Raw genomic sequence first — 22,694 nt, forward strand, 5'->3', positions numbered from 1 at the left:
CTTCTAAGAGAATACAAAAGATGCATGACTCTAAGACTATCTTAATTTCTCTACTCTAGCCAACAGAACCACATGAGAATAAATTTTCTTTTTCTAGGACATGCTTTATGGTCATTTGTTATAGGAGCACTATAAATGGTAATACAGAACACTATAGTTTGTGAGGGGAGAAAGGGGTGTTATGCTATTTTACTTAGAGAAAAGAGTGAAATTGAAAATGATGTATTTGATTCTTTCTCAAGGCAGAAATAAGGGCCTGCTGAATGTATTCAAATAGGGTAGTGATCTGTTCTCAGATTGCAGCAGACACCATGCCCTTGCTATAAGTTAGGACAGGAAAGCACTTCCAACAGAGGATTTTCCAGGAGTGATATCATTGTGTCCAATTGTATCCATGGTCTGTCCTCATTGTCCTGGAAGGATGACTAAGTGATTTTCTATTCTTAGGAAATCAACTGGTAGTAGTCCTAAAGTGGGAGGCTGACATGAATTGAAACAAATCGAAAAATAAAGGCAAATAAACTTCAGGATTTCTTTTGTTAGTGCAATAATTCTATGATACTTTAAACTTAAGGGAAATGTTGTATGAAGCAACTGAATCCTGAATATTATAATGGAATTATATCACTGAGTGTCTCATATTTGGTCCCCTAAAATTCATTTTTGGCTTTTATTGGGGTAAAAATTTTCAAAAAGAATTTTCTGTATCTAGAAATTTCCTGAAAATTTCAATGTTCTTATCACTAGAAATACTATTTTCTCCTAATTGATTATAATAATGAAAATATTCAGTGTCTGATAATGATTACTTGATTCATGATACTCAACACAAATTGGCTTCAGGATCACAGATAAATTACATAGGAAAGAGCAAGATTGGATTTTTAAGTCGCATATTTATTTTTACTGGAAAAGTAGATTTATAGAGAGAAGCAGAGACAAAGAGAACAAGATTCTACATCCATGGGTTTACTCCCCAAATGGCCGCAATGGCCAGAGCTAAGCTTACCTGAAGTCGGGAGCTGGCAGCTTCCTGAGTGTCTTCCACATGGGTCAGGGTCCCAAGGCCTTGGGCCATCCTAGACTGCTTTCCAAGCAGGGAGTTAGACGCAATGTGGAATAGTCAGGATATAAATCAGGGCCTATATGTGATGGTGGCTTATGAAGGTGGAAAATTGTCCAGTTAATTCATCATGTCAGTCCCAGAATTGGAGTCTTCAGTTTTTACTTTCTTCTTAGTTTTGTCATAATAAAGGTCTCATTTCTTGCATGACTTAGTACCTTTATGGGCAACTGGGAATTTCAAAATCACAACATGGTAATCTAAAATTTTCTTAATTAGTTGCGTAATATGTACTAGTAAGCCCATGCCTGAACATCAGCATAAATTTCAATTTGTTTTTTCAAGATTTATTTACTTTTGTTTGAAAGGCAGATTAAAGAGAGACATCAAAACCAAGAGAGAGCAATTTTTCATCCGTTGGCTCATTTCCTAAATGACCGCAACAGTCAAAGCTGAGCCTTTGCAAATCCAGGAGCTTCTTCCAGGTCCTCCATTTGGGAACACATTTCCAAAGACTTGGGACCATACCACACTGAGTTCCAAGGTCTTAAGCAGGGAGCTGGATGAGCAGTGGAATAGCTGGAACACAAACCTGTGTCCATGGGGGGTGTCAGCGCTTAAAGTTAGAGGATTAGCTAGTTGAGACATCGCCTTGGCCTCGAATATCAATTAAAAATATGTATATATATATATATATTCATATATATACATATATGTATGTATATATGTGTGTGTGTATACACACACACATAGGTTGTAATTCATGTTTTTGAGAGGCAAAGAGGCAGAAGAAGTGCTTCCAACTGCTGGTTCACTCTTCAAATGCCTACAGTTAATGAACCAAAACCAACTTTGCAAAAATCAGAACCAGGAAATTCAGTCCAAGTTTACTACGTGGTGGTGGAAACCAAATCACATACCCCATTGACAGCTGCCTGCCAGAGTCTGAGCTTGCAGGAGCAGGGGAAGGGAATCAAATCTAGGACTAACTCTGTTGTATAATGCAAGCATTTTAAGTACTAAAGAAAACACATATTCCTCATTGTTTTTCTTTTTAAAAGATTTATTTATTTTTATTGCAAAGTCATATGTAAAGAGAGGAGGAGAGACAGAGAGGAAGATATTCCGTCCGATGATTCACTCCCCAAGTGACCGCAATAGCCGGTGCTGCGCTGATCTGAATCCAGGAGGCAGAAGCTTCTTCCAGGTCTCCCACATGGGTGCAGGGTCCCAAGGCTTTGGGCCGTCCTCGACTACTTTCCCAGGCCACAAGCAGGGAACTGGATGGGAAGAAGGGCTATCAGGATTTGAACCGGCGCCCATATGGGATCCCTGGAGCATTAAATGCCAGGACTTTGGCCTTAGGCCATGCCACCTGGCCCTCTTCATTGTTTTCTAATGTGATATTACTGGGTATTGATATGATTTATAAGTCTAATTTTGGTGCTTTTTTTTTCTTCTCTCTTCCTAAACATTGTCAATTTTGTCCAGAAAAAAAAAAGTCTGGATGTTTTTTCTTCTTCATGTCCACACTTTGTACTCTATTAAAATACACAATTACATTTTATGATAATTAATATAGACTCACATTTCTTGGTATCATATTTGATATGCACTCCCAAGTTTTCAACTTAGTTAATACCAGAGAAGTTGAGACATGTTCCTAAATATGGTTGTTACAAAAATTCTTCCTTAGAATTTCTCAGGATTGTGTAGTCATGTGATACTGGCAAGGTGTAAAAGAAGAAAGAAATGTTTTCTTTTCCCTGCAGCTGGAAGGGGGGAAGAGTGGATACGGTACATATCTGAGACCTACAGCAGTTACCAGGGATCCTCTTACACGTCAGCACACCCCGGTCTGGCACAACAGCATAGTGGCTAAAGTCCTCGCCTTGCACGCCCAGGATCCCATATGCATGCTGGTTCTAATTCTGGCAGGCCCGCTTCCCATCCAGCTCCCTGCTTGTGGCCTGGGAAAGCAGTCAAGGACGTCCCAAAGCCTTGGGACCCTGCACCTGAGTAAGAGACCTGGAAGCAGTTCCTGGCTCCTGGTTTCGGGTTGGTTTACCTCCAGCCGTTGCGGTCACTTGAGGAGTGAATCATCGGACGGAAGATCTTGCTCTCTTTCTCTCTTCCTCTCTATATATCTGACTTTCGAATTAAAAAAAAAAATCAGCACACCCCTTTATGGTGTTGAAGACTGTCCCATGGCAGGGACCAATTTTCTGTGTTTCTGCCAATTCTGATTTCTCCTAAGCAACATTCTCTATATGTGAACATTATGCTTGTTTAAAACGTTCTTTTGTGATAACAAAGTGTGTATCTGAGTTTTGCTTTGTTTTTATCAACAGTAAAACCTAAAACATTTCAGCCTATTCCTTACAGAAATGGCCTCAAGTGCTAGAAAACATACTCCTTTGCTAACTTCAACAAACTACTCTCTCATTTTGTCAATAGCAATTTTTTTTTTTTGCTTCTTAGTAGTCGGTTGATCTTGCTTTCAAAATATAATATCATCACCCCTTAGATCTTGCATTGAGGTTCAGATCAAAAACTCACTTCTCTTTCTCAAGGAGTAGATTATTTTCATATCTTTTTACAGTGATCCAGGATGTAACACTGTAAAAACCCTGATTGCAAATTTTTGCTCTCTTCTTAAATGGCATGATGGCTCAGTGGCTAAATCCTTGCCCCAAACATGGTGGGATTCTACATGTGGACTGAATGGTGCCTGGCTGCTCCAGTTCCCTTCCAGCTCCCTGTTTGTGGCCTGTGAAAGCAGCAGAGAACAGCCCAGAGCTTTGGGGTCCTGTACCCTCATGTGAGACACTGAGGAGGCGCCAAGTGAATTAGGGACATAAGATATTTATTTTTCCTACTCTATGTAAATTTGCCTTTCCAATAAAAATAACATAAAGTTTCTTTTAAAAAATTCATATTCCATTAACCGGTTTTAGCAAGCCATTTTAAAAAGTTAAGTACTATAAATAAGCAGTCCTTTAATCTCAAGATTAGTTCCTCTAAGTTTCATAAGAAAACCTTGTGAACTTGCTCTGTGACTACATTTATAAAATGATCTTAATAAATGTCCTTTTCTTCTAAAAAAGATTGGATTTGTAAAGGAAGAAATCATATCAATCCAGAGGAGTAAATATTTATGGAAGTTAAATAATAAGGATAAAAGGAAAAAACTCCCCTGACCACAGCTACAGGAAAAAATGATGATATCAGTGTGGAAAAGAAGAAAAGAAAAAAATTAATATGAGTGAAAATAGTGAATGTCCTTGAAAATCTTATTGAATTTTAATATCAAGGATACTAAAAGTAGTTTGCAAAGAGCATGGTGGTATAACTGAGGAGTCCTTAAAAGAGTAAATTAATGATGATATATACGATTGCAAATAAGTATGATAAAAGCATTTATGGTGTTAGCATACTACAAAAGAATAAGAATATGAGAAGCTTTCAGAAGTGAAAGAGAAATGTGTGTTTAGGAAACTTGTGTGGAACTTTTGATTTTTTTGAACCAAATGAACTTCTCGTTTCATTCCACTCTTCTATAAATTTCTTTGATGTCCCCTTGCAGAAATGAAGCAGCAATGGGCTTATGCTTATATTAGCACATATTTTTGAAGGACATGTGCATAGGGTAAGATGTTCACTTAAGTTCATAATCATCAGAAATGATTTTTCTTTAATTAGCTGGCACACTGTACATCAGAAAACTTTCTTAATTATGCATTCACTTTCACTGATATCATTTAAATATTAAGCAGAGAAATTTACCTTAACTTCATCTTCTAAATGCTGTCTATTGTATTACTCTCCAGTTGTTGAAATTGAATAAGATGTATATAACCACTTGCTCTACTAATTCTGGGAAACAACTAGTCTTCCCCTAAAGCACCCTTGTTGTTTTAATAGAGTGCTCATTGTGTCATGATACTGAAATACTTTTTTTTTTAAAGATTTATTATTATTGGAAAGCTGGATATACAGAGAGGAGGAGAGACAGAGAGAGGAAGATCTTCCATCCGATGATTCACTCCCCAAGTGAGCCGCAACGGGCCGGTGCGCGCCAATCCGATGCCCAGAACCAGAAACCTCTTCCAGGTCTCCCACACGGGTGCAGGGTCCCAAAGCTTTGGGCCGTCCTCAACTGCTTTCCCAGGCCACAGGCAGGGAGCTGGATGGGAAGTGGAGCTGCCGGGATTAGAACCGGCGCCCATATGGGATCCCGGGGCTTTCAAGGCGAGGACTCTAGCCACTAGGCCACGCCGCCGGGCTCGAAATACTTTTTTTTAAGGATTTATTTATTTTTATTGCAAAGTCAGATATACAAATAGGAGGAGAGACAAAGAGGAAGCTCTTCCATCCTTTGATTCACTTGTCAAGTGGCCACAATGGCCAGAGCTGAGCCAATCCGCAACCAGGAGCCTAGAGACTCTTGCGGGTCTCCTACACTGGTGAAAAGACCCAAAGCTTTGGGCTGTCCTCAGCCGCTTTCCCAGGCCACAAGCAGGCAGCTGGATGGAAAGCTGGACTGCCAGAATTAGAACCAGTACCCATTTGGGATCCCGGCATGTGGAAGGTGAAGACATTAACCGCTAGGCTATAGTGCACAGAACTCTACTGTTTGAGGCCTGGGTTCATCACTTGGGTAAGTGCTCTCAGCTCCGAATGTAAGAAAACAACATACAGAAATATTTGACAAATCATTTTTTAGTAAAATAAATTTCACTCTCATACTTCCTCCTTTGTATCAATGGATTTGTTATATATATATTTGAAAAGTGCTATAAATATATACCTACCATTCATTTTGCAGAAACTTATCTTTCTTCATTCATTTGATATAAGATAGACAGCTCAGTTAGTGTCACAAGGTGAAACCAGATTTGCCTCCATAATGTTTAATCCTATCCACACAACTGTCCAACAAATGACCCCTTGCCAGGATGTACTTCCCATCACTTAAGACCTGAGGGTTGTATACCGTAAGCACGCCCATTTCCAAGCTCACACGTAGCCTAAACTCTCTTCCCACGGACACAGAAGACGCAATGTTGAAACTTGTCCCTCCCAGTTTTTTCCTCCCAGCCCAAATTGTGTCTGAAAATGGCCAATTTATATCTGTGATTTCCTCAGCTTTCTAAACAAACTTCATCATTCTGTAAATAATATGTTTGCCTGTTCTTAGAAAGCTTTTTTATAAGTATTACTTATTCTACAATACAGTTCCATAGACACCAGGATTTTCCATGCCGGCTCCCCAAATCCCAAATCCCCACAACGAGCCCCCACTAATTCCCCGCATGTCATTAAAATAGCATAGTCCTTCACAATCAGTCATAAGTCCATCATTTAAGTGTATCCTGACATTGCAGGAATGGACAATGGCAGAGATTACAACATCCAATGGTTAAGATACATTGAACATTTTCATTGGGAGTTCATTTTGATTTGTAAGTACAGATGCACACTTCATTGTTACCTTCATATTTGTATGCGACAACCTCTACTTTATAAACACTGTACATCTCCTTAAATGATAACTCATAAAACAGAATCAAGAACAGAAAGAAAAATGAAAATTTACCACAATATGAAGTTAAATAACATGATAATGAATGATCAATATATCAATGAAGAAATGTAAAAGAAAATCAAAGACCTTCCTGAAGCAAACGATGTTATTGTGTGACCTAATTTCACTGAAGAAATTAGTAAGAAATACAAAAACTTTTTTGAATAAATTAAAATAAAAACAAAATTATCAAATCCTTTTTAAGAGAGAAGGAAGAACAAAGAAGAGAGATGTTAGACCGAACCTAAACTGCAATACACTTATGTATTTCTTGAAGGTGTTTATGTTAAAATTTACCTTTTTAATAACTCAAATCCCTGGTTAAAACCAGGACCTAAAATGGTTGTTTCCCCTGGCCTCTTAACATCACAGCTAACATGTCCCTCAGTTGGGAGGTAAATGTTCTACGTAATTTATAGCCTGAAACTTGAGGATGGGTTGCAGTATAAATCTTGTTTTGCACGACTAATGAGATATTGACCAATTCTTCCAAGCTACGCTGTGCCTTCATTTTGTTCCTACACAGGTGGTAATGCTCACAATTGAGTATTTTTATCCCCGACAATGTGGGAGTAGACAAATCCTTTCCTAACAGAAAGACTCTGAACATTTACAGACATAATGTTATTCCTGCAGATGCATTACTTTCTAACAAATACAATGGTTTGTGATAAATTATAATGAACCAAACCTTGAAAATCTCAATTAAAATTAATAACATGGAACAATCATTCTCGCTGTACCATTTTCAAACTGATGTAATTAATTATATAGGTTTTTTTTTTTTCTTGGAAGAGTAAATTTCTTTTCCTGGGAAATCATATGAATTTAAATTACATTGTAGTTATAGATCATTTTCAATCAAGAAGTTTGAAATAGAATGGTTTCTATAGCTTTTAAATATTGTAGCAACATGTTACAGCAATTTATTCAAGTCCAAAATAGTTTCATTAGTTATTTTTTTTACTAAAGAATCCATTCTTCTTGCTTCTTAAAAATGTATTGATTTGAAAGTCAGAGATATAGAGAGGGAGAAACAGATAGTGGGGAAAAGGAGAGTGAATAGAGAAAAAATGAGAGAAAATGAAAGAGAGAGAGGGAGATCTTCCATCCGCTTGTTTACTCCATTGCCTATAATTTTGAGAGCTGGGCGGGTATGAAGCCAGGAGTCAGGAGCTTCTTCTAGTCTCCCACATGGATACAAGGGCCCAAAGACTGGGCCATCCCCTACTGTTTTTGCAGGCCATCAGCAGAGAGCTGAATAAGAAATGGAGCGGCTGGTTTCAAAAAGATGCCTTAGACAGCACTTTTACCTGCCACATCATCACCTCCTTTCCTTAAGTGGCTTCTTTCACAAAGCATATGTTAAAAAACCAGATGTCTGACAAAATGATATAGTTGCAGGGCCTTGGATTTTTGTATTTAAAGCCTACACACTGCACAAACAAAAAACCTGAAGCACAAGTAAGTGTAGCAAATGCAAACTACAGCTTACCCAATCAAAGCTGCTGTACTAACTTCAAGTGGAAAGGGAAAAGGAAAGTCCTTAGCACTTGCATCAATGTAATACAATTTATTTTTGGATTCTTCAAAAATTTATAAAAAAGTTCCCTCTTGTATTCCATCCCTTTATCCCACTAAGGAAACCAACTGTTTCTAATATGTTACAGTATGATTCATTAATTTGTTTCTCTACAGTTGAGCTCTACGGGATCCGATATGGGTACCAGTCTGTATCCCTACGGCTCTGCTTCCAGTCTGGGAAAGCAGTCTACAAAGCCCCAAGGCTTTGGGACCCTGCATCCGGGTGGGAGACCTGGAAGAAGCTCCTGGCTGCTGGTTTTGGATTGGCTTAGCCCCGGCTGTTGCGACCACTTGGGGAGTGAATCATTGGACAGAAGATCTTCCTCTCTGTCTCTCCTCCTCTCTCTCTATCTGACTTTGCAATAAAAATAAGTAAATCTTAAAAAAAAGTTTTTTTTTAAAACTCTTTCCTCTAAATACCCAGTGCTGATGAATTGGCCGTCTACACAATAATTGCATATAGCCTGATGCTTGTCCCGAAACCCAGGTGGCACTGAGGAAATAAGTAAATATGTCGCACATCCTCCTGATGTCTCCCCTTCAGCATCTCCCAGAAGTTCAGTGCTGTTTCAACCCAACCCTGAAAAAAACACTTGATACCCTTTGTTTCACTGCAGTTGAATTTTGATTATTTATGGTTTCTCTCCCTTATGGTGATATCCCTGGAAAAAACATGTCTGTTTAACTTTTCTCAGGATTGCTGTGAAACACTTCTTACACTTATTTTTTTTCACCTACTGATTTTTCTGATTAATCCAGTTAAATCTGTAGGTCATAATAGTAACTGTATTTGCCCAATCTTGGTATTATTAATTTATGGAAAAATGTGTGACACAAATTAGATTTTAAGCATAAACCCGTATTAAATAAGTGATTATTGTGATATTTTAGGAATTATCACATTTTTCACTTCTTCAATGTAATTATTGTTCCCAGCATGGTTGCCTAGTGACTAAAGTCCTCCCCTTACATATGTCAAGATCCCTTACGGGTGCCCTGCTTCCCATCCATCTCCCTGCTGGTGGCCTGGGAAGGCTGTTGAGGATGGCCCAAAGCCTGGGGACACTACACTGTTATGGGAGACATCGAAAAGACGCCTGGCTCCTGGCTTCGGATTGGCTCAGCTTTAGTCATTGCGGTCACTTGGGGAGTGAAACAATGGACGCAAGATTTTCCTCAGTGTCTCTCCTCCTCTCTGAATACATAAGTTTCCACTAAAAATAAAATTAATCTTTAAAAAGAGTATGATAATTGAAAATCAATTTATTTAGTAAGCCTTATTAATAGAAAAGTATTGTCATTAAAACCCAAAGGCAAATGAGTGTGCCATTGTTTTGTACCAAAGCATTAAAGCCCAAAACAAGTTAGTAAAACAAAACATACCAGGAATGAAATAATTCAACATATTCAAAATATGGAGTGAGCATGGAAAAGCAGGAGAGATTTATGCATAATATTCTAACAGTTGCTGCATGACAGTATATCTAAAAAAAAAAAACTAGAATTTTTCCTTCTAATGGTCATGGACAGGTGTTCAGTTTAAGTAAAGTTAGAAGGAATCTCCATATAGACTTTCACACGTGAGGGTGGATTTGACACTTGCCTGATAAAACCTATGGTAGTTTTTTCAACCCAGATGTGAAGAAGTGAGCACAGTAGTTTCATGTCCACAAAAATATCACTGTGACAATAATAAACAGGAAATGTTTTCAGTTTACTGCCACATGTAATCAAATTCCTTTGCAGCTCCTTCATTGGAAGATGTTTGTTCCTTGATGAAAATCACTCCCTCCCATTTCAGAGCTGGAAACACTCAATGAACTCTCCAGAGAAATCAGCATTCTCCTTCACCTGAAATGATGCCGTCTCCATTCTCCAATCAGACCATTGCAGAAGGTCTTTGTTCTTCCACAGCGCAGTGCTTGTTTCATAGGATCATTTCTCTACAAATTTGAGTAGTGCCAATGAAATCAAGCTTTCAGAGTGAGCATATTGTATTTTTTGGAGAAAGAAATTATTTTATTTTGTTGTCAGAGAGTATCTAGAAAATTGCTAATATAGCATTTCAGGTGGAACAATGATGAAGCGATTTTTTAATGTGCATATCTCTGTATATAATCCTGAAGAAGCAATTTTTATAAACATTACACTATTTCTACTACTACTCTAAAACAGAAATGTAAGTGATTAAAGCATATTCATGTTGGATTGAGAATGAACTTCTTGCGTTCTTTAATGAAGAATATGTCTCAAGCAAAGTGTGAAATCTTGGTTCCAAATACGTATGTGAAATGCCAATCTGCCGTTTATGAGATAATTGTGAAATTTTCTAAAAAATATTAAAAATTTAGTTACTCCATATTTAACCCATAAAATGAGAAAAACATGTTTAAAGAAAAAAGTGATGTAAGTTTAAAGCCACAATTCATCATTATTTTTAGAATTATATCATATTAAAAGAATACTGGTTTAAATAATAGTCAAGATTTTTTAGGTAAAATAAAGGTAAATCTAAATAGGAAAACGGGAAAACAAGACCAATTTCTCTGTGAAAACTGTATTCAGTATAAATTCATCATCTAGTAATACATTTACAGACTAGATGGTGATAAAATTCTCATGAGCATTGGTTGTATAACACAACAAAAACCACAAACACTCCAAGTCTTAAAGAGTATTAACACCCCAGGTTCGAAAGTAGGTTGATCATGGTGTCTCTCTGATTTATTCAAAATAATTTCTTCTTAGGTGTTTCTTTAACTGAATGTGTTGTGGTGGTTGTTACTGTTTATTATGCTTCTAAACGGTTTCTTTTTTTAACAGATAAGTTTCACTTTGCACCTTCCTTTGCTTATTCTAGAACACACAGTAATACATATTAGACCATAGTATAAGCACCACAATGCCTGGCCAGTGGCCATTGCTAACCTTTGCTTTTATTTTATAAGTAGTTTCATGAAAAACACGTTTCATCCTATTTTCTTTGCGTTGGAAAGGTTCGCATTATTTCCTGTCTCCCTTTTCTTTTAATCTGCTGTGTCTATGCTTGTTTCTCTACATTTACTTTCTACGCTAAGAACATTTTGCTCATACAAAATAAACGGACAACATACTGCTGAAGCACAGACCATTCCTAATGTTGACTGTTTTGTAGCTACTCCAGATCAGGATGATCAACTCAGTGTCTTCCCTAAGCATCTACGACTTCTAGCTTTGAAGATATAATGAAACAAAGTAATTTCTTTTACTTACCCATTGCTGGGTGTATTTTTGAGATCCAATTATTTAAAAAAAAACAGATTGATGAAGCAAAAGTAAATGTATTAAACATAAACTTATAGGAAATGATAGCTTTCAGAAATGGTTGCAAAATACCAGGAAAAAAGTGTGTTTATGTGTATACATGTGACTGGAGGGTAAAAGGTACTAAAGTGGATGAAGGGATGCCAGACATCACAAGAACTGTTTGTTCTGATTCTTGTCTGGATCTTACTCTTAATAGGTGTCGGTTTAGCAAATGTTGCATTGAAGAAAAACACGTTGAGTCTATAGCTCTTTTATGGTGTGAGATAGAAAAAGTAACTTGATGTCTCTGAACTTCAATTGCTTTTTCAGTAAAGTGAGCATGTAACTAGATAATGCATGCAAACTCGCTTGATGAATTCCATAGCAATTCATAAACGAGAAGAATGAAAAATAAGGCTGCTTCTGTGCTGCTCAGTCTAAAGCATTTTAGATATTAATATTTTCATTATTAAAGAGCAGTGCCAATTTCTCTGTAACATTCTTCTATTCAATAAAATAGATCACCCACGTTATAAGGGCATATATTATGCATGGAATTCAACAAAGCTCTTTAATTCACAAGAGAAAAAAAGCAGACCATGAACATTTTATTTTTCTTCAGTAATGTCTCAGGAATAAAATCCTCCTCTTCAAAGATTACAGGTCCACAGCCAGTGACTGACTTTGCATGCAAAGCATTTCTTATTCTCACCATCTACTGTTTATATCTTCATCCCTCGTCTCTGTGACGTTAGTGGGGCAGATGGGATAGTCTGCACCTGTGCTGAGTCATCCCCACTTTGCTGAAATTGTAATGTACTTTGTCACGTGTGACTATTTGAGTGTGTTATCAATCTAGAATTTCCTCTGTGCTGTCATGTGACTTATAGCTCTGTACTATTTTAGCTGAGGAAAGCTTGCCTTACGACTGATGCTCAGGGCTCTCCATGAGTTAAGACGGCTGTAAAATATTTGTGGCAGGAGTCTAAATATGGGAAAGCAATTGGGGATAGGTGAAATGATTGTACAGAAATCTCTTAAATATGTGTTAATTCCTTAGAAAATTATTTTAGGATAAATATAAATAAAAACCCCATTATCCTTCTTTGGAGATTAGGATTTTCCTAGTACCGTCTCATAGAACATCACAAGGTCAATATTAAAATAAATACTCAGCATCATACATGGTGTTAAAGATTGTGTTACACACAGAAATATGATTAAACACTAAAGAATATACTGGTATGTCTCAGATACTCTAAGGTATCCCTTGAAATATATTTTTTAAAAAATTTGGGAATAATGAAGAAATAATATCTTGCAGATACACTCACATAGATACATTTGTCTACCTCCACTGGATGCAAATTATTTTCAGTAATTCTGCATGATAAATAGTGCCTTAAATAATCCTATCTCCAAAATACATGCCCATTCTCATAAATTTAGTTCACTCTAACACCTTTGGATTTACTTCTACTGAAAGTTCCTTGCAAGAATGGCGACAACTATTGCTTATCTAAACCACACTAAAATTGTGTGTTAACATAGCAGCTTAAGGACAGGTTATGATACCCACAGCCATATCATGGTGCCTGCGACACAGTCCAGACCTTGGTTTTGGCAAATTTTCTTGCCTTGAAATCATATACCTGGGCAGTGAAATCATATACTTGGGCCCTAACTGCCAATGTAGGAGACCCCCACGGAAACCTGGCTGCTGTCTTGGGGCCTGTCTCAACCTTAGTTGCTATGAGTATGTCATGGCTTAAACCAGTAGATGGGGAATTTCTCTTTGCTTTCCATCTTTCCCTCTTCCAGTGTCACTCTGATTTAAACATAAATAATCTTTTAGAAAATTGTACTTGACAGTCAATTTTGAAATTGATAGCTGGTTCAGGAAAACTTTAGACAATCAAGAAATTATTGTTATTTTAACTACAGTAAAAACTTGACAGAAAAAGAAAAAGACAGTTCTAACAATATTGCTTCAACATTTTTTTGAGGTTCAAAACAAAATTTAACAGTGGAAAATTATAAGGGAACTAGCTGGTATAGCCATCTTACTTTCCCATCTTACTTTTGCTCTTTGCAATCTGCCTCAAGAATGAAGTCATTTTGAGCCAATCATTATCCAAAATCTATTTACAAGGTAAGAGCTCTCTAAGCCTCCAGCTATGGATTCATGACAATGTAATAGATGATGTGCAGTGCCTTTGAAAAAAAAATGAAGGTTACTTACCTAGAAGCCTGTTGTCCTGAATATGTATCATTACATATCAGCCATTAGAAAGCCACTCACTATCCTGGTGTAGTTAACTCGCTGACTGGCTTTTGATTGTTGTATTTCTGGAGGAAAACTGATTGCTTCCTGACCGTTTCTCCCTCTCTCAAGAAGTCTCTGGAAGGATTCGTGTACTACAGAATTGTGCTGCTACTTTCAGCCAGCAGGGAGCATTTTGTAGGATTCTGTGAATGCTAACCCTGAATAACTCCTTTTCTGGGAAGTCTAAATTGCACCAACAGTAATGTAAGAATAAGACTCAGGTACACACCTGGAAAGCATTCCCCAGTGTCTTTCTCACAGTCCTTACTTACTCACTCACAGTGGCAGGTTCACAACACCGTTCTGACAATCTTGGCCTTCTCATTGCAGTACAGTTGATAAATATAGCACATTGTAAGCTAAAAGTGTTCAACATAAGCACCGTTCCTCTTATTCTTAAGAATATTACTTAAGTCATCTTAAACTAAAATTATACCTGTGGTTCACGTGAACTAATAAACAGGAATAGTGTCTTTTGTGGCAAATCAAAGAACGCAAGACACAAAGTAGGATAGGTTACCTGGACCAACAATTTAAGTATCAGGAATTCAGCACTGTTAAGTATGCTTTAAAATTACCCATTAGAAGTCACTGTAGTTGCCTGAATATACTGCTATGATATCTTGAACTAAGTATCATTTCAACAAATCAGTTTCCTGATTAACAATAATTATCAAAATAACTTGCATATTTATTGTGTACTCTATATGGCTTTAAAATGCACATACATGATAGAGTGGCTAAAAGTAACAGTTTTGTAGTTCAACAACATGGATGAACTTAGAGGTCATCAAACACTTGGAGGACTAAAGCAAAAATCCAGACACAGGTGTCCAATGTTGCATGATCCTACACAGCTACTGAACTTAAAAAAGGTAAAATTCAGAGTAGAAGGGAGGCTGCCAGAAGCTGTGTTGGAGGGCAAGGGTAAAGGTTGTGTTGGTCAAAAGATACAAAACTTCAGTCAGGAAGAGTAAGTTCAAAAGATTCTATTGCACAAAAAGTGAATGTGGTTCATACAATTTATGCAAAGAATAATAAAAATATACTATCAGCTGCATGATTTCATTTTGTCAGACTACTTTCTGAATGGCAGCAGTTCATAAACTAGAAGATGAGTTGTTGGATATGGAATATGAAATAAATACCTTGAGTCATGCTTGTATCCGAAAAATGCAATAAATGTATGGGTGGCTAAAGAAAGAAAATGTGAAAAATGAAGAGATTCAAGAATGATCTGGACACTTCTAGAGACTGCATTCTAAAAGAGAAAACATAAGGAAAAGCTAAGGAGGTTTAAATTTTTTTTTTCTAAAGATGCTCATGTTTCACTTCACAGATAAGCAGAGGAACAGTGAAATTCAAAAGCATTCTTAGAAATTCAATCATTATCATTCACTGCCAGGACATCTTTGTCATCATTTCCTGGAATTTAACTTATTAAAATCTGTCATGTTTCTGTGCCCTATCGGCAATAAAGGTGACATTCCTCTTCTCTCTCCTCAAAGGTCACCTTGCTCTTCTTATTTCTAGCTGCAGAGAGGCAATATATTTCCTACAAAACAGCAATGAGTTTAAAGATTGTTTGAAAACTAATTAAGAGTTATAGTTGATCCTTAACTGTGATAGATGCTATAAATGAAGTAAAATCAGTGTATCCCATCTTTATAACAAACAATATTTTCAATTATGAGTTTTAGAAATTATTTTAAAAATCTCAATACCTGATGTCAAAATAGCCTAGATTAGGGAAACTTAATTGTGGATAAGTTAGTACTATGAATTTCAGATTGTGAGAACAAAGGAAATTCTATATAAAACTACAGTTTTATTCATCTTCATAGTGTAGCTATAACACCAAAGCTGTTTTAAAATTGAATTTTGCAGTAGCTTGTAGTAATTTAAGACACAATAAATCTTTAGTTAATTTAATTGATTATTTTTAAGTTCCTAATATTACTTCAGGATGTATTGTATTTAGCAGGACGAAGTAATGACTTATAATAAATTCTGTCCTCATGGGCCTTACACACTACAAAAGGCAAAATCTAAAATAATTAAAGAGATTTAATAATAGGCAACCATGAAGGTTCGATAAATTCTATGTAAGACAACTATGAGGAATTACTGAAGAATTTACTTAAGTACTTAATCTACTATGTAGTATGTTGTAAAGCTGCTTAAAGCAAGATGTAAAACTAGCAATAAAAATGAAATACTAGCTACCTTAGAGGGTCTTAAGAAGACTTTGAAGGTTTGGGAAATATTCATTAATAAAAGACAAATTTATGGAGAGTGTAGTATGTACTATTGCTCTCTGTGCTAGAGATAAAACAATGATTTATGTGGATCAATCTCTCCTTACAAAGAGCCAAGGGTTTACTGAAGGTAGTAAATGGTACATCACTATCAATCAGATAGTTTGCATTAGATTAAGAAACAACTATTATTTTTTTCTTTGAAAAGTCTTATATTTTTAAAACTGTACAATAAATTGCCACTTTACCAATCGTAAATAAATCCTGCTTAGGATTTAATAATTTTATTTAAAACTTAGAGCTTTATTATGTTCTTTATTGCTCATTAATGGTGACTGTGTCACTGAATAGATGTTGCTAAGAGAGAAAGAGAAATGGAGAAAAAGAGGCAAAAGGCAGATATAGAGAAGGAGAAGATGCCAGATTCTTCCAAAATAAACAAATATATGAATATTCAAATATCAATAGACAGTGTTTATGTAATATTTATAATCATCAGCGGACTTATAAAAACAGCCTTGCTATGTTAATGCTTGTAGGGCAGTATTAGCACAGACAATTCATAATAGGAAAGTTTGCTAGCATGCACAAAAAGTAAGGTGAAGATACGTGGAACACTTCTATGCCTAATTACTTGCATGTATTTACTGCTATGTAAATAAACGAGTCAAGTGATTCATCTTTGTTGCTAGAATCCCACAAGTGAGCGTTTGATTTAATAATGTAGAAATGAGCACTTTTTACCGGCCAATTTTTCCATTTTCTACTGTCTGGAATTTTGATTCATTTTATTTACAGCATTAATGTCAAGTGGATTTTACAACATAATTTGCATTCAATAATTACATTTTGGATGTTTGAAGAGAAAACAAAGGAGAGCTGTGGCGAGGGAAGCAGCAGGAAGAATAGGAGAAAGCTATTTTCTATCACTTGCATAATTTTCATCATTGTCATTTTTTTCTAGTAAAGCCAAACAGCTTTATTTTTCACGACTGAATTTTTGATAGTATCATTTTTATACTCCCGAGGTATAAATTTCCATACCAACTTAAAAGGAAACAAATGGACACAAAATTTTAAATATTGATGACAGAGGCTTAATGTAAAACTGACTTCCTGGAAATGTAGATTTTCGCTCTAGTGATTCTATGTTATGAGCTTAGTTTCATTTACTGTCTATAGAAAATTGTCTTGTCTTAATTTTTCATATAAAGTAGAACTAGAAACTGCCTACAACAGTTTGTTTAGAATCTTCCCTTTATTGGTTTTCTCTTACAGTAAGCTTTGTTGTTTTGTCTTTTCAGTCTCCACATGATGATCATAGATTATCAGGTTGCAGGTCTCGCCTGGCATGATGGTGTCATTAGCTAGTTCTCCACCTTGGAAGCCTGGGGATCACATAAGCACTGATTCATGTCCCAGCTACTTCACTTCCCATCCAAGCACTTCTAGCTTGCGGCCTGGGGAAGCAGTGGAGGATGGCATAAGTACTTGGGACTCCGTACCAGCACAGGGGACCCGGAAGCAGCTCCTGGCTTGGGATCAGTTCAGCTTGGGCCTTTGAGGTCATTTGGGATATTAATCAGGAGGTGGAAGGTCTTTGTCTCCCCTTCTATCTGGAGAGAAACCTACCTTTTCAATAAAAATAAATGAGTTAAAAAAAAAAAACACAGATCATGGAGCTGGACTATGTCATGTCTACGAGTTTAGTCCTAAATGTCCGGTCATGTTAAAGGAATGATATATATGCTAGCCTGTATTGCTTGAGTTTTATTTTTCATTTATAAGATTATAAAATTATATGTTAATTAAATTAGATCTGAACACATTCAGCTTGCTTGATACATAATCTGAAGCCCAAGGTTCTTTGCTGTTGGTTCCCTCTTTTGCTTCCCATATATATCTTCACCTTATTTAATTTGCACGTACAATGCCATGAAAACTCTAAGTCTCATATAGACTCAGTGAAGTAAATAACATTTATATTGGTTGAAGTCAAATGAAATTGTGAAGCAAACAGCAAGTGAAATTGAAAGACATTAATGTACAGGCATGTTAAAAGAAGGAAACTGAGCACCACACTTCATATTAACTAAAGAGATCTTTCATTGAAGATGGTAAAAACATTGAATGTCATCTAAGTGGCCATACATTGCATCAAAAAAATCTGAAAATTATTTATTCACTTCTTTTTTCAAGAGATTGGAGAACACACGTTTTCATTATGTTTGTGTCATGACTGTATTGAGTGGACTAATTCTAATTTGATTTTTATCTTACAATCAAGTGAAACATGATGCTAAAACTGAAATGATACTAAGCAATGCTCATTTTTCAAGTGGCAATTCAACAATAGATTTATTTTGAATTGGTTTCTGAATCCTACTGTTTTCTTTTCAACATTCTAAGCTGGACCTTCTCTGCCCAAGAAAGTTGATTAAAGAGTATCTATATACTTTATATACCTAGGAGAGCACTGAAGAAAACATGAAGATGAAGTGAAGTCAATTTCATTATAGTTTTATCTTTCTTTATTAGGGAATTCTGAAAAGTGGGATAAAATGGAAAAATAAATTTTATAAACTTCACAGTCATTTTCAGTTCAGTGTGACACTGTAGAATAGCAGGAACTTAAAAATGACATTTTGACTACAAAGTGAAAATCCACTAGAAGATATTACTAACTGTTCTCTCATTAGTGTTTCATGGCATTCTCTTGATTTATTTAAAATGCTTACTGAAAACATCTGTACCTGCCCTGAGCTTTTATTATATCCAGCACTAGAAATAATAAGCAGTGCATGGCCGGGTGGTTAAATGTCTAAATCCTCATCTGTCAAGCACCAACATCCTATATGGGCATCAGTTGTTGTCTTGGTTGCTCTATTTCCCTTCCAGTTTTGGCACTTTTGGCCATTTGGTGAGTGAATCAGCACATGGGAGATCATTCTGTGTGTCCTGTCAGTAGATATGATCTGCCTTTCAAATACAAATAGATAAGTATTTTTAAAAATAATATGCATTTGTTTTGGTGATGCTACTTTTACGATTCTCCTAGAAAGAACTTTGTTTAGGCTGCTTCAAATTTCATCCATCCATTAAGAAAATATGATTGACACTGGATATGTGCTAATCTGTTAGAAGCACTTAAAATATAGTAATATATGAAATCAGTAGAACTTTTTTTCTAACAATCAGTAATATTACTTCTCAGAGAAAACCACATTCTCATAGTTCCCTAGTTTTCTCAGTAAAAAGTTAGATGGCTTGCTATCTTAAATTTAATATTAGAAGATTCTATTTTGTAGATTCTTTTCCTACTCACAACATTTCCCCTGACCTCTAATATAGTCAACTAACCTCCTCCAGGGCTATAGAGTGCTCTCTGAATGCAATGAGAGGGACTTACTCTTTATCCTGATGGATGATTTGGCTGATCTGGCCAGCGAGAAGGGTGACCTTTGCTTCTTTATGAATCATATTGGGATTTCATCAAAGTAAAGATTTCTCTGAAAAAGGAATAGAGTTCTTTTGGAACATGTAAGAAAGGATTTAATCCTTGTGTCATAAAATGAGCTATGACAAAGCATTGGTAACAAAACAGAAGAGTCTCACTTCCAAATTCTTAGGGTAAGCTAAACTGAAAGTGCAAGAGAGAGCTCCAAAGATGAAATATCTGGCATAGAGAAAGATAATGAGGGAGATAGTTTAAGTAAAAAAATTTCCCAATGATTTTAAATCACATTTTATATTGAGCTGCCTGTTCTGACTTCATTTTTCTCTTCCAACAGATAACACTTAAAAATTGGATTTAAAAATGCCACAATTTATTGCAATTTCTCTGATTGCATACAGGAAAGTGATACAATTGTACATGCATGTATACCTATAAAATTATTCCCTATGTTAAAATTTAACAAGTAAATGAAGACTTACAGAATTTATTTGTTAGAGAAAGTTTATTTGATGAATAATAATTTTTTATGTTTAAAACTAATATAAAAAGTAAGAATTCCTTATTTCCATTTTTGAGGTTATCATTTCTTTGCCATAGTTACCTTTAACAAACTTAATAATGCTGCTTTATCTCAGTAATTCCAAAGTTATAGAATGTACATAAGCTTTTACTTTAATGAGTATATTTTTAAGCCAGTGTTTTCATGCAACATATTTCAGAATTTACTATTTTAAACAGTTTTTACTTATTAGAAATCAGACCAGGAAAAAAAAGATTTATTTCAATAACAATATCTACAGTTTATACTATTTCTGGTATTCTTTTCTTGAACGATGAAACATAAGTGAAAAAACATTTCAAAGTCACTGTTAACTGCAATTTGAAGCCAAATCTTGCTTGTGTGTTTATATTACAGAGTGATTATCATAAAATACATGTACAAAGAGGATCAGAGAAACCATGTATACATTGTAAATTAAATAATTAGGCTAGCAAAGTCCAATTAAGGATTAAAGAACAGATAATTGAGTGGGTATTTTGAACAGCTTCTATTAAGAAGTAAAATAGAACCAAAATATCAATTATAGTTATTTTATAAATTGTACCCAGAATCAACATTCAAAAGTGTTTATAAGATTGTGTAATCTCAAACCCAGTAATATTTAAGGAAATCAGAAATAAAATGAAGGGTCAACCAACAGAATGAGAGAAAATGTTTGCAAAGTATACCATTAATGGAGGATTAACATGAAAGATATATAAAGAGCATAAGAAAAGAAACAATAAAACAATCCAGGAGAGAAATGGGCAAAGAACATTACATTTCTTTTCAAAGGATGAAACCCAGATGATCAAAGTATAAGTGAAGAAATGCTGAGACTCATTGTTTGGGACCATAAATAAAAATGATGAGCTTTTACCGCATCCAACTTAGAATGGCTAGCATTTGGAAATCAGAAAATAATAAATACTGGTGAGCAGATATGGCAGAGTGTTATTAGAAACCTAAACTGGTGAAAATACTATGAAACACAATATATACTTTTCTCAGAGATCTGAAATAGACCTACCATGTACCCTGCCATCCCACTCCAGGAAATTTATCAGAGAAAAAAGAAATCAGCATATAAGAAAATTATTTGTATCTCCATGTGTGTCACAGCCCGATTCACAATAGTTGAAATATGAAATCAACCCAGATGTCCATCAGCTGATGACTGGGAAAAAAAATGTGATCTGTATACATTACGGAACACCCCAGCTGTAAAAAAAGGAATGAAATCTTTTGCAACTTATCAGAAACAATTGGAAATCATGATGCTTAGTAATACAACCCAGTCCTCAAAAGACAAATATGAAATGTTTTCCTTGATCGGTGATAAGAAATACTCAGGACAGAAAAAATCTATAATATATGTGACAGGATTGACTTCTTGGCACTTGGCAGCCATTCTAGTCCAGTAGAATAGTAAGCTATTGTTCTGCTGTTAAAGTTGTTGTCGTTTGTATCTTGCTTTTTGTTTTCTTTTCTATGTGTTATGTGTTGACATATTTACTTCAGGGAATGTTAACCTTGTGATTTCAATGTAAATGAAATATACCATTGTAAAACTTTGAAAACAAAAGAAATAAGGAAGGAAAGAGTTTGGTGGAGAATGAGGACAAGAAAGAGGTTCAGGTGGCAGGTATCACTATGCTTCTAAATCTGTATTATGAAATGTGTGAAATTGTTCACTTTCTGTAAATAAATATATAATGTTTAAAATGTTCCCTTTTAATTTAAGATTTGTTGAAAAAGAATTACAGAAAGGAGAGACAGATTTTTCCATCTGATGTTTTACTTCTCAATTGACAACAATTTCCAGAACTGAGATGATGCGAAACCAGGAGCCAGGAGTTTCCTCTGGATTCCTTATGTGGATTCAGGGTCCCAAAGCTTCGGGTCTTCTTCTCCTGTTTTCTCAGGCTATAAATAGAGAACAGGGTGGGAAACAGACTAGCCGTAACATGAACTGGTACCCACTTAGGATACTGGAAACTGTAGCTGAGGGATTAACTGTTTGAGCCATCCATGCCACTAACCTAATATATATATATTTTTTATTGGGACTCTTTTGTTTTAAATTTTTTTTTATTGTATTGTTGTTGACAATCTTTACATAGTTAATTGCGGTTAAAAAAAAAAGGTTCAGGGGGTATAGGGAAGTGGGTAATACTATTATGTCCATATTGTTTCCATCATGTATCTGAGGTAAAGGGGGATATTGAGGGAGAAGCCCCACCCAGTTTCCCGCCCACCCCAAGTCCCGGATGTGGGGCATGCTTTGAGATATTTGCTCAAGTGGTTTTAATAGTTCTCCAGTTATGAATCGCTGCCAGTTTCGCTCGATGAGGTCCCAATATTTTTTTAACTTTTAAAAAAGTATATTTGTTTTATTTTACTTGAAAGAGAGAGAGAGAGCATGAGAGACAGAAATCTTCCATCCAGTGGATCGCTTTCAAAAGTGTTGTGATGGCCAGACCTTGGTCAATGTTAAACTGGGAACCAGGAGTTTGCTTCAGTTCTCCCACATGGGTGCAGGTGTTCCATGTCTTGTACCATCCCCTGCTGATCTCCCAGGCCACAAGCATGG

Source organism: Ochotona princeps, chromosome 12 (assembly GCF_030435755.1).
Source record: "Ochotona princeps isolate mOchPri1 chromosome 12, mOchPri1.hap1, whole genome shotgun sequence".
NCBI lineage: Eukaryota > Metazoa > Chordata > Mammalia > Lagomorpha > Ochotonidae > Ochotona > Ochotona princeps.